The 13,669-nt window shown below is 43.7% G+C and overlaps 1 protein-coding gene across 5 annotated transcripts in view; it reads right to left on the bottom strand.

Annotated features, from left to right (window-relative positions):
- RARG (retinoic acid receptor gamma) overlaps positions 1-13,669 on the bottom strand; it is a 292,426-nt gene that overhangs the window by 243,858 nt on the left and 34,899 nt on the right. The window contains exon 2 of one of the 5 annotated variants that reach the window (XM_073613573.1): positions 9,617-9,728. The exons of 2 other annotated variants lie outside the window; for them this stretch is intronic. The gene's annotated coding sequence lies outside the window, so the exon portion shown is untranslated. Of the gene's footprint in view, positions 1-271; positions 391-9,602; positions 9,729-13,669 lie in introns of all 5 variants that reach the window. 2 more of the 5 variants (XM_073613572.1, XM_073613574.1) reach the window with 2 other exon arrangements.

The raw sequence follows: 13,669 nt of genomic DNA on the forward strand, positions 1-13,669 counted from the left end.
ACAACCGTTTCGTTGTCTTTTTTATAATGCAGAACAGAACATGTGCACAGGCACACCATTCCACGGGCCTATACTACACCCTTGGCTATAAGCTACATTTCAACATTCCTACTGAGCACAGTAGATACTTCATGAGTCCTTACAAGTAGAAGAATACATTTAAAGCTGAATCTGAGCAAAAAACCTGTCACTGAAACATATTCCTCAATAATAACAAAATATATAAATGCACTTTTTGCGCACAAAATGCCTTTGCAGACCAAGATATTACCTTGTAAATGTAGTGGTGCCATCATCGACATACTGTACATAGTCTGGGCAGAGTGCAGAGCTGTAGGACACAACATGCACTTCCCACAACAGGCTACCTCCAGAAAACTACCAGTCACCCTGCACAAGGAGAGAGAATATCAGTAACTGGTCTTCATCAGGGATGAGCTCAGGCATATTCAGACACAAGTGTGAGCTCTCCAGCCAGGAAGATGTCAAAGCAGACAGCCAATTATAGGCAGTGGAAATATTCCCCACAACGTATACATGCCTTCCTATCTATGATTGGCTCTTCTTTTTGACAGCTTCCTGGCAGGATAGCTCAGGAGGGTTCAGAATTATGTCCAAAACCAACTGAGCTCATCCGTAGTCATCATTACGAGAACTTTCTGAGCAGGGGCAAGCTTTCACACTGAATTACTTCACCAATCTGGAGGAAATAGTCAGTTAGGTGTCCAATCTGTCCACCGCAATGTCGAAGTCCCGTAAAAAATCGCTGATCACCGCCATGACTAGTAAAAATTTTTTTTTAAATGCCATAAATATACCCCTTAGTTTGTACGCTATAACTTTTGTGCAAACCAATCAATATACTCTTATGGGGATTTTTTTTACCAAAAACATGTAGCAGAATACATATTGGCCTAAACTGCTGAAGAAATTAGATTTTTTACATTTTTTTTATTGGATGTGTTTTATAGCAAAATGTAAAAAATATTTTTGATTTTTTGTTTTTTATAAAATTGTCGGTCTTTTTTTGTTTATAGCGGAAAAAAAATAAAAACCGCAGAGGTGATCAAATGGCACATAGGCAGAGTGCAGAGCTGTAGGACACAACATGCACTTCCCACACAGGCTACCTCCAGAAAACTACCAGTCACCCTGCACAAGGAGAGAGAATATCAGTAACTGGTCTTCATCAGGGATGAGCTCAGGCATATTACAAATACACAAACCAATATTTGCTTTTCCCAAAGTTTAGCTTTAAAGTGGTAGTAAACCGCCATGCTTTTTTTTTTAAACCTGCAAAGTAAAGTTATAATGTGCTAGTATGCAATGTGAAACTTACCTTAAAACTAAGCACTCCAGCGACAAACTGTCACCACTTACAAGGCTTCCATCTTCACCCAATCTTCCTTTCCAGGTTCGTGTGCTCCGGCTATCCGATTGGCCGCGCTGCGATGACGTCACTCCCGCGCATGCACGCAGGAGCCACTAGTCACGGCACATGACTCTAGGCATGCCGTTCCTTCAAAGCGCATGCACTGGTGACATCACCAGCCCATTTACAAGTAAATATCTCCTGAACGGCGCATGTTTAGGAGATATTTACTGTACCTGTAGGTAAGCCTTATTGTAGGCTTACCTATAGGTAGATATTTGCCATGGAAGTTTACTCCTACTTTAAACTATAACTAAAGGCAGAACTTTTTTGGATGTTTTGGACAGTGTGGGGAAGGAATCGAACACCTAATAGGTTTTTATTGCTGTTTGTACCCCTGTTAGGGAGATTCACCCTCTCTATTTGTCCTGTTTACCATTACAATTGTAAGTAAAACAAAATCCCAAATTTTGGGTTGTCCCCAGAAAAGTAAAAGAGGGAAAACTTCCAATAGGGACACTAGTTCTGGTGAGCTGGGGTCCCCAAAAAATTCCCCTAATTTGCTGGGATTTCCTCCCACTTCCTGTTTGGCTATTGGACAGGAAGTGAAGGGAAATCTCCCCAACAGGGCACAGATGGTGACAAATAATCTGACAGGGGTTATAACCCTCCCTTACTCAATACAAAAGGAAAAAAAAAGTTATGCCTACAAATATTATTTACACAGGTGATCATTTTGCTGTCCCATTATCACGGATCAGGATTTGGGGTTGGATGGAGGAGCTGAATGATTAAGGATAGCATTAGAGCATGGCCTGACAGAGGTTTGGGATAGGACTGAGAATTAGGCTTCAAGCACATGAGACGCCAGTGCAAACTCTGCTGAACACGTTTTTAAAAGCTGAAACCGGCGTTTAGAAACGCCCATTTTGCCGCGTTTGCATGCCGCGTTTGCTTCTGGAAGCGTCTGCAGAGCAGAGAATGACATTTTGCGACCCAACTTTGGGGCCCCATATCTCGGGGCCATTTGGTGCTAGGAACCCCTAACACAGTGGAACTAGCACTACAACATATCCAAATTTGGGGTTCCTAGCACCAAGTGGCCCCGAGATATGGGGCCCCAAAGTCGGGTCACAAAATGTCATTCTCTGCTGCAGAAAAGTGCTTGACATTTTGCGACCCGACTTTGGGGCCCTGTATCTCGGGGCCACTTGGTGCCAGGAACCCCATATGTTGTAGTGCTAGTTCCACTGTGTTTGCACACCAAATTTGGGGTTCCTAGCACCAAGTGGCCCCGAGATATGGGGCCCCAAAGTCAGGTCACAAAATGTCATTCTCTGCTGAAGTTTACCATCATATTTCTGTGTTTTCTGGTCCAAAAAATAGGGTTCCTTTTAAAAACACTTATAAACGCAAACGCGGCTTGTTTGGCGTCTGAAACGTGGAAAACTTTTGTATCTGAACCCATTTTTTTGCTTCTGGAAAAACGAGGTTAAATGCAACTGCCTAAAAACGCCAAAAAACGAGACTGTGTACATGGACACATAGGATAACACTGAATGAGTTTAGGGGCAGTTGAAAAAAGTGTCCAACTGCCTCTGAACGCGCGTTTAACAGTGTCTCATGTGCATGAGGCCTTAGAGTTTGGGATTAGTGATCTTGTCAGTTGTAAACAAAGCCCACACTCTAAAAAAGGAGCATGCATGCCACAAAAGGCATTGTTTCATTTCAAAGAGAAGTATGTTTTTGCTTTTGTTTTTTAGAATCATACTTACCTAGGGGGATGCAACATCAGTCCGATGCTGCATCTGTTCCCCACTGGCTCTAATGCTGAGAACCGAGCGATCAAACACTGCTGATCGCTCGGTTCTCACAGCTGCCCCTCGCTCACTGCAGCTCTAGGCTGTGGAGGGGATGGGAGCAGCTGTCTCAGGCTCTCAGCGGCTCGCTGAGAGGTTGAGGCGGGTGGCGATCCAGGCATGTGGGCGGATCCTGACCATATGGTCGCGATCTTTCCCGAGCCTGGACCGGCTCGGTGACGTCAGGTGACAGTGGACTTCAGCCCGCTGTCTGCTGAAAATGGGTCACAGGCGTGCAGAACGAATTGCATTCCTATGATCCACAGGAGAAGTACAGCCAGACAAGCTTTGGCTGTACTTCTTCTTTAAATTTCTTCAGTCAGGCAAAAGACAAAAATTCTGTTATTCGTAACAAGTAATCAGAATGATATTCTGTAAAAGACTTCTGGTGTCTTTGGGTTAGTGTACATTGAACAAGCTCATTGATGTTTACTGCTAGGCCTGGAGTGTTATACACATTTGATAGGTAAAAGAAGACAATTTTTACTACAGTGAGCTGTTGTTTTCCAAAAGGAAGAGCCACCCCAAAACAGAAGTAGCTTTGACAGTAAATTGAGGGGCCCTATTGTGAGTTCCAAAGGAAAAAACGAGTGTTCAGTATAATTCCATATGAACATGTCATGACTTCAGACACCATGATTGGCTCTGGGCTCCCCGGGGAGAATAGGAGCAGCGAGCAGAACACACCTACCCGCCTGAAACACACACAGCCTGGAATCATTATCCAGGAACAAAGCTTTCATTTTCAAAATTGCTCCTCTAAGCATGATGAGACGATTGCTTGCAATGCATTATGGACATATGACATATCGGTAAAAACATCCTCCGATCCATGAGTGCTTTACCAGGCCAGCTGGTCCAATGATAATGACCTGACCAATGTGCAATCAACATAGTTTATGGTAATACAGGAAAGAGATACCTAATTACACTGTACAACATCAATGCAGCAAACGGATGACTTAGCCGCACTCCTGAGCATTGCTATAAATTCTACATGGTTTACATAAGGGTTACATAAATCACATCCTCTAAAGCAGGTCTTCTGCTTTCATCAGATGCTTCCTAAACTCTCTGGTTTACTTAGTGCTTGTTATTGGTACATGATGTACAGTAGAACTCTGCTCTACACAAAAACATTTCTATAGTTTCCAATGGAAAGCTTTTAACTGCTGTCTTTTTATCCATTGCAGACCTGTCCCCTCACTCCCTGTGCCAAAGAGCACCTGTCACCAGGACAAGGAGCAAGAGGAAATATCAGCTCTTGATTAGTGGATACTGATAGTGGAGGAGTCCTGCTGTCAGAATACAAATGTCTCAGTGGGGAGGATTCTTCTATTCACTTTGCTTGTGTGGATGAAGAAATCTGTTGGTTTTTTCTCCTTCAGCCCACTGGCTGATGAAAAAACGAGTCATCTATGGCCACCTTAATGTATAACAATAAGACAAAACTAAGCGCTTTCCCTGACTTGATCATTCCGGCGGAACACTTTGGTGGGGGTGGGTCAGCCATGCCTCTTGACCCTTGACCCCTGGGGACACACCTTCTGACCTTTGGAGCAGGTCCCTATTCCAATCCGTGTGTATGCTCCATCGAACATTTGTTTCTGACTTTCCGCCAACAGATGTTGGCTAGCAGGTTCTCAAACTTTCCGCCAACAAATTTTTGTTGTCTGACTTTCCGATCGTGTGTACAGAAGTCTCACAAGTCACAAGCCTTTTAAAATACGTTTGGCAGAACATCAGTATCACCAGCAAAGCAGCTTCATTATTATCCCATTAAAGGAGAAGAGAATTGTGCGCTGCATTTCGAGATTTCATCATTTGCTGCGTCACAAATGTTAATTCTCCATTACGAACGCTAGTTTGCAAGACCGACTGCTTCTGGCTCGTCCTTGCTTCCTAGCATGCGTGTTTGTACTTTGGACTTTTGTCAGATGGTCTTTTGTACACACGCTCGGAAAATCCAACAACAGACCGTTGTTGGCGAAAAATTTTAAAGCCTGCCATCCAACATTTGTCCCCGGAAAATCTGACAATTGTCCAATGGAGCGTACAAACGGTCAGATTTTCCACCAACAGCCTGTCATCACACAATTCCTGTCGGAAAATCAGATCGTGTGTACGAGGCTTTACTGTAATTAATTACCACTTTAGATTTACATTGCAAGGAGATTTCCTGCAAATTAAATTGCTGTTATGAGGACAGGTGTAAGTGGTGCTTAGAGGAGCTATTGTTTAAAGAAATCAAAGCACCAGTGTGAAGACATACTGCAGTACAGCAGGCTCTGTTATAGCATTCAAACCTCTCCAGTGCTTTGCAGGGGCACACATGTTAACGTGCGTGTGACTGAAATATGCATTAACAAGCATTATATAAATTAGCACGTGGTGTCATTTATTTTCAATGGTATCGCAACACACTAACCCAATGCACTTCCAACACACATGCATGACAGTGCCCCACAATGCACTATTGTGTGTTAAGGAGTGCTTTGTTGGCAAAAAATAGGGTATATCTGATTTTTGGTCCATTCAGCATGCGGAAAAACACACATTAACGTGTATACATTAATGCAATGCACAGGAATGGACAGGTCTGAATGGGTCCTAACCCATGAAAAAAAAAATTGTGCCCTGAAATCCTGGTTCGCTTCTTTTTTTTTTTGTTTGTTTACAAACTTTTGCTTCTTTATAAGATGAGGGATTATTGCTGAGGCTCAAGCTGTTGGGACTCTAGGAGAGCTTTGTTTCTTCAAAACGCTTACACCTCAATCTGCCCCTATGAGTAGAAAAGGTGCTGATATCACTGTATACTTCCACTTCCAGTGCAGACTCAGAGCTGTGCAAGAATCAATGCAATTTATGGCACTGCCACCTCTACTATCCACAGAACCTAGTTCCGAGATCAAGGCAGACATTCAGGCTGGGTTCCCACTGGAGATCGCAGCATCTCACAGCAGGAGTCTGGTGCGTCTCCATTCATCGTTTCAGGTCCGATTTCAGCCTGAATTCGGACCTGAAACGGACCAGAAGACGCACAGGACTCCTGTGCAAATCACAGCGGTGCCGCTGTGGAGATGTGTGAACCAGCTCCATAGAGAGCCGGTCACAATCTACTGCAATGTGAATTGAATGCGGGGAAATCCACATCCAATTCGCAATGGTGTGAGCCCAGCCTAAATGAGTGCGATGGACACTGCATACATGTTCATTTTATAACATCAGTATTGTATAAGCAATACAATGATTCTTATTGACAATCCACTATAAGCTTACTTTCATATGGTAAGTGCTGCAACCATCTCTGCCCACACCTTCCTGGTTTCCCTGCATGCTTTGCAGCTTCCCCTCTGCTGTTTACTTTCACTTTCTACAGATAACATTTCCCATGGTACCTTGCTGCATGCAAGCAGTGATTCCAGGACTGACTCCGCCTCCTGAAACTCCTCCTCTCAGCAGCTCTGTAGATCAGTAGGCAGGCTCTGTGATATGTGTGACACAGCAGTGTCTACTCACAGGGCATAGTGAATGGGTGTCACAGAATTCAAGGAAGTAAATGTGTGGGGATCTTCACAAAGTACGTTTACAAACTTTAACATAACAGATTATTATGAGTAGGCTAGAAATAACTGAAATACAATGTGGAAATGAATATATTATTTTAAATTTAAATGGTAAATTTGGTGATATCTACACTATGGGGTTGATTTACTAAAACTGGAGAGTGGAAAATCTGGTGCGGCGCTGCATGGAAACCAATCAGCTTCTAAATTCAGATTGTTCAATTAACCACCTCAGCTCTGAACGGTTTCACCCCCTTCATGACCAGGCCATTTTTTGCTATTCAGCACTGCGCTACTTTAACTGGCAATTGTGCGGTCATGCAATCCTGTATACAAATAAAATTTATATCATTTTTTTTCACACAAATAGAGCTTTCTTTTGATGGTATTTTGATCGCCACTGAGCTTTCTCTTTTTTTATTATATAAATGAAAAAAAGACTAGAAATTTTGAAAAAAAATAAATATTTTTTTTACTTTCTACTATAAAACACGTCAAATAAAAAAAAAAGCACCCAACGGCAAGGGTTGTCAGGAAGAGGCCCTTGTCCTCATCAACATGAGCACCCACGCCCCCCATGTTGAGGGCATGTGCCTGGCCTGGTATAGTCCAGGAGGGGAGGGTGGCGCTCGCACGTCCCCCCCCTTTCCTGACCTGCCAGGCTGCCTGCTCAAATAAGGGTCTGGTATCATCTTGGGGGGGAAAGCACACGCAAAATTTATGTTTAAATTTTGACGGGGTTCCCCTTCAAGATTCTCAGCACACAAGTCGCACCGCAAGTCAGATCATTTGATCCGACCTCTGGTGCGACTTCTATTCAAATCAATGGGCTCCCATAGGGAACCATTGATTTTGAATAGAGGCAGAGAAACGCCGGACGAGGCTTAACACAAAGCATTATGTGTATACAGCATTAAGCCTTGTTAAACAGCGTTCAACACCTTTTACCGGCGTCTGGCGTTTTTACAGCTCTAGCGCTGGAGCCTCAGAACGTGCTGGTCCTGGGTTTTTTTTTGGAGCTTAAAAACGCCAATGCCTGTTACAGCTCAAAAACGCCATGGTGTGTATGAGGCCATTGAATAACATGAAGTGGTGTTTTTAAGCTGCAAAAAGAGCTAAAAAATGGCGCTGTAAAAACGTCCGTGTGTATGCGGCCTAACTGACGCTGGGGGGGGGAGGAGGAGGGAGTGATTTATTGTCACTGACATCACCAGTGACACTAATACAGTGATCAGTCATAATACTATACACTGTCACTTTACTAAAGACACTGGCTGGGAAGGGTTTAACATCTAGGGCAAGCAAGTGGTTAAATGTGTGCCTAACAATGTGTAATGTGTGCTGCTTTTTACTAAAGACCTTTGCAAAGCAGGGATCAGAGACAGAGATTGTTCCCTCTGTGCAGAGCCCTGTGTTGATTGTCAACACAGGGCTCTGGGCTGTGATTGGACACAGCCGATCAGCGGGTTCCAGCCATGAATCATTGGCCGGGACCTGCTGACAGACTCTGATTGTGTACAAATACAGTGAGTGTCAGCGGGGGGGGGGGAAGGACACATGCACGCATCCTAAACCCACAAACAGGCAGCGCCCTGTCACTTTGACTGTATGGCCCGCCTGTCCGCAGTACATTATGGGAGGGCAGTCCTTAAATGGTTAATCTTTGACAAAAAAACTGGAAGCTGATTGGCTTCTATGAAGAGCTGCACCAGATTTTACACTCTCCAGTTTTAATAAATCAACCCCTTTATGTGCTGATATATCGAGGATAGTGGCAGCAAATCAGCAGTGTATATAATAGGCAACATTCATTAGGTGTAAGGATTTCTACAGGTAGCAAAAGAAAAAATTCTCAACTTTAGTAAATTAGCACCATTAGAACCCAGAATAGGGGCAGTGGGTGGGGACAATACACTTCCATTAATACATGAGACGTATAATTAGGTGCCAGATGTATTTTTTTAAACACATTGGTTACCTGAACATTGGTATATATCCTTCCCTAATTAAGAGCCATCCCAGCACTACCTGGAATCAAAACTTTATGGAAATGAAGATTTCCCTTAAGGCTGGCCATACACTATACAATTTTCTTGTTCAATTTTCTTTAGATTTATCTTCAACTATGTAGTGCAAGGGCCTGCCTGATTGTATACACATTGAAAGTGTTTAGGTTTGACCTCATATTATATGGTTTTGGTAAATCTAAGTCCTCATGCACACGGACGTTTTTACAGCTGCTTTTTTGAGCTTTTTTTGCAGCTTAAAAAGGCCTGTCTATGTTAGTCTATGGCTTCATGCCCACCTAGGCGTTTTTGAGCTGCAAGTGGCATAGGCGTTTTTAAGCTGTAAAAAAAACCCAGGACCAGTGGGTTCTGAGAGACGTTTTTCAGCTGTAAAAACGCTCTAACGCTGAAAAACGCTCAAAAACGCTCAAAAACGTCATTCACCAACGTTTTTATCGTTTTTGATCCATTGAAAAAAAAAAAAATTTGAAAAAAAAAAAAAACGCTCAAAAACGCTAACGCGGAAAAACGCTCAAAAACACTCAAAAACGCTAAAAAACGCTATTACAAAAACGCTGAAAAAAGCTGAAAAAAGTCACTGCTAAAATACTGGCGTTTTCATAACGTTTTTTTAACAGCCTGTGTGCATGAGGGCTAAAGAAAATTGAATACGGAAATTGTATAATGTATGGCCAGCTTAACATGCAATGCAATATATTGTAGCACAAGAAAGTTTAATCCATTGTGCACTAACAGGAGTTAAATTCTCTAAAATAATGTAAAATATAATATACCTTACCATATAAAACATACCATCTATAAGAAACGTATGTTCCTCTCCAGCACAAACACAAATATATACATGTATACTGGTAAAGTTGTTTCTTTTACTTTCTCCAGTTCACTTTCCGAGGATTGATCACCCCTGTGAATAAACGCAGGGGTTTGAATGAACAAGGCACCTATTCAGAGAAGCCCTCCTCTCAATCCCTCTAATGTTTGGCTTATTCAAATAAAATAAAGTGATATATGCTCCTTATTCCAGGCGAGTCCAGACCCGCTGCTCATTAGTGGCTCATGTCTGGATGTCTGGCAAAGGGAGAGGGAGGTCCCATATCCTGATTTCCAGGAGGGCTATTAAAGGTGGGGAGGGGGATTTGGCAGCAAGAGGCACCTTCAGACAAGGCAAAAGTAAATGGAAAAAGCAAAAGCAAAAAAAAAAAAAAACTGTACAAACAGGCAGAGTGTGCAGCAAGGTAAAAGGAGGAAAGTGAGGACACCGCAGAAACAGAGACGCACTTGAGCCTTTCAGTTGCATGTGCACACACAGAAGTAGATTCCAAATGATTCAATAAGGAAATGCCCAGAGCTATGGGGATGTAACCCAGAGTAACCAAACCACTTTCATTTCCTACTACTTGTAGTATCCAGATGTCTGATTAGGTTCTATGAAATATTGTACATTGCATATCTTCACAGCTCTTTGGATTTCCTTTTTGTAAAGAACTGGTCACAAACATAAGAGATTTGTTGCCCAATCATATTGTCTTTATTCAATCTTACCTACTATGTAACTATGTAACTATCGGTATGTAAGGATGATGTCAGTCAGGGGCCCTGTCTATACCTCCCAACTGTCCCTGATTTCGAGGGACTGTCCCTGATTTGGAGCAATGTCCCTCTTTTCTCCTCATTTGTCCCTCATTTTGGTCTGATCTATATATAAATGTATATAAAATGCACTTTTTATCTATTAAAAAATGTTTCCCAGGACTAAACCTTTCATCTGATTTCTAAATTGCTGCATTTGTAAATTCCAAAAGCCAATATAAAGGAATAGTAGTGGTAAAAAAAACACCTATGGGTTTAACCAATCTTGTTCTTTTGTACAATTCTCCTTTAAGGGGGAGTGGCAAGGGGTGTGTCCTATGCCTGCATACTTTTGTTGATATCAAAAAGTTGGGAGGTATGTGTGTCCAGTCTGATCAGCAGGGGATCCGTGAACAGATCCCTTGTTGAATAATAGCAGAATGGAAAAGATGACACTTTTGTCACATCTTTTCTTTTTTTTTGCTGCATTCAAAAAGTGGAGCTTCGTGGACCCACATTAGATCTGTGGGGGATGGATGTAAAAGGACTTGTAAAAGGATCTGTCACATCTAGGTCCAAAACACAGACTAAGGGCCGGTTCCCACTGGTGCGCTGTCCGACATTGTATGTGATTTGCACCGCACTGCAAATCACATGCGATTTCACCCATACAGTTAGTATGGGTGAATCGCATTCAGACCAAACTCGCACAGGACCTTGTTCACACCCATGCGATCCAATTCCTGCCCGAGTTTGCAGATCGCACTGCGATATGCAAACTGATTTGGGGGTGTCATTAACTTTTCACTGACACACCCAGCAGTTCGCATAGGACAGTGTGAACTGCCACCAGGAGACATGCGATGTGGGAATCCGCAGTGAATTCGCAGGGTTCCCGCATCGCAGCAGTGTGAACTGGCCCTTAGAGTTAATTGAATGTGATTTGACGTGAATCCACATTAATCTGGCGCCCATAGACTAGCCTGACTCTGCCTGAAAAACGAACAGGTGGACCTGATCAAACCGCTAGTGTGAAAGGGACCTTGGTGTTTAGGTGTATTTGGGAACCCTGTTCTATTGCTGTTGTTCTGCCTGAGTTAGGACCCTTTCACACTAGCGGTCTGATTGAGTCCGCCTGTCCTTTTTTCAGGCGGATTCTCCATTCTCCTCTATGGAGCAACAGGTGTAAACGACATGTGTATGTTTACACCCGCTTACATCCAATCCGATCCGAAACAGACAGATGGGGATCCATTCCTCTTCTGTCTAGCGGTTTGGATAACAGTCAGGTGTAAACAGACAGGACATCCAACCACCCATAGAGACATACTGGGTGTCTGTAAATACCAAAAAACTGTGTAGCTTTAGACAAAGTTGAATAATTGACCTTGCTATAGGTGTAAGCCATTTATGTACCTCATTAAGCCTGAAAGTAAAACACCTAGGACATTGTTAAGGATATTAAGGATATTGCTAAGAGACTTCTAGCTGTTAGGCCTTATGCACACTGGACGTTATAATAACGTTATAAAAACACAAGTAGCTTTAGCAGTGAGTTTTTCAAAGTTTTTCAGCATTTTTGCAATAGTGTTTTTTAGCGTTTTTCAGCGTAAGCATTTTTTAGAGGTTTTTTTTTGGGGGGGGAGGGGATCAAATACGTAAAAAAATGCTGGTGAGCAGTGTTTTTGAGCGTTTATACACCTTCCTGCCCAGGACAATTTTCAGCTTTCAGCGCTGTCGCAGTTTGAATGACAATTGCGCGGTCATGCTACACTGTACCCAAACTAAATTTTTATCATTTTGTTCCCACAAATAGAACTTTCTTTTGGTGGTATTTGATCACCTCTGCGGTTTTTATTTTTTGCTAAACAAAAAAAAAGACCGAAAATTTTGAAAAAAATAAGTTTTGCTTTTGTTTCTGTTAAAAAATTTTGTAAATAAGTAAGTTTTCTCTTTCACTGATGGGCACTGATAAGGCGGCACTGACAGGCACTGATAAGGCGGCACTGATGAGGTGGCACCAATGAGGGGGCATTGACGTTGGGCACTGATATGCGGCACTGATGGGCAGTGGTAGGCAGCACTGATGGGTGGCACTGATATGCAGCACTGATGGGCATTGATAGGTGGCACTGATGGGCACTCATGGGTGGCACTGATGGGCACTGATAGGCAACACAGATGGGCACTGAAAGGCTGCATAGATGTGCTCTTATGGGTGGCACTGATAGGTGACACTGATGGGCACTGATAGGCGGCACTGATGGGCACTTATACGTGGCACTGATGGGCACTGATACACAGCACTGATATGAGGCACTAATAGGCATCCCTGGTGGCACTGGCAGTGGTAGGCATTGGAGTGGGCACTGATTGGCAGCTGCCTGGGCATTGATTGGCAGCTGCCTGGGCACAGATTGGTATTTCTCTAGGGGTCTAGGGGGCATACCTGGTGGTCCAGTGTGGATGGCCATCCTGGTGGTCCTGGGTGGCTTCCCTGGTGGTCCTGGGTGGGATCCGAGGGGGGCTGTGCTGATAAACAATCAGCACAGACCCCCCCTGTCAGGAGAGCAGCCGATCGGCTCTCCTCTACTCGCGTCTGTCAGACTCGAATGAGGAAAAGACGATCAACGATCATCCGTGATTGGACATGGCTGATCATGTGGTAAAGAGTCTCCATCAGAGGCTCTTTACCTAGATCGGAATTGCGGTGTGTCAGATTGACACACCGCAACAACGATCGTCGCGATGCACACCCCCGGGGGCGCGCAGCGGCTTAACATCCTGATCACGTCATATGACGTCCGGTTAGGATATTGAAACCACTTTGCCGCCGTCATTTTGCTATATGGCGGGCGGCAAGTGGTTAAAAAAACATGTCATACTTACCTCCTCTGTGCAGTTGGTTTTGAACAGAGTGGCCCCGATCCTCCTCTTCTGGGGTCCCTCAGTGGATCCCCTGGCTCTTCCTCTTCTTGGGTGCCCCGTTGGAGAGCCGCTCTCCCTCGTGGCACTCGTGCGGGCGCGCTCCCATGTCCTGCTGCTGCGTCTATTGACACAGACAGCAGGACTAGGTCCCGCCCCCATGTGATTGGATTTGATAGACAGCAGCGGGAGCCAATGGCTGCGCAGCTATCAATCTATCCAATCATCAATCTATCCAATCAGGACCTCTATCAATCTGCAAGAAACTTGCTGCAGTCTGATTGGGAATGGTCGGGCCTATGGTGACCATACACACTTCAATTGCGAATTCAAAGTCGCGTGACTTTGAAG

The sequence above is a fragment of the Aquarana catesbeiana genome, linkage group LG02 (assembly GCF_042186555.1).
Source record: "Aquarana catesbeiana isolate 2022-GZ linkage group LG02, ASM4218655v1, whole genome shotgun sequence".
Lineage (NCBI taxonomy): Eukaryota > Metazoa > Chordata > Amphibia > Anura > Ranidae > Aquarana > Aquarana catesbeiana.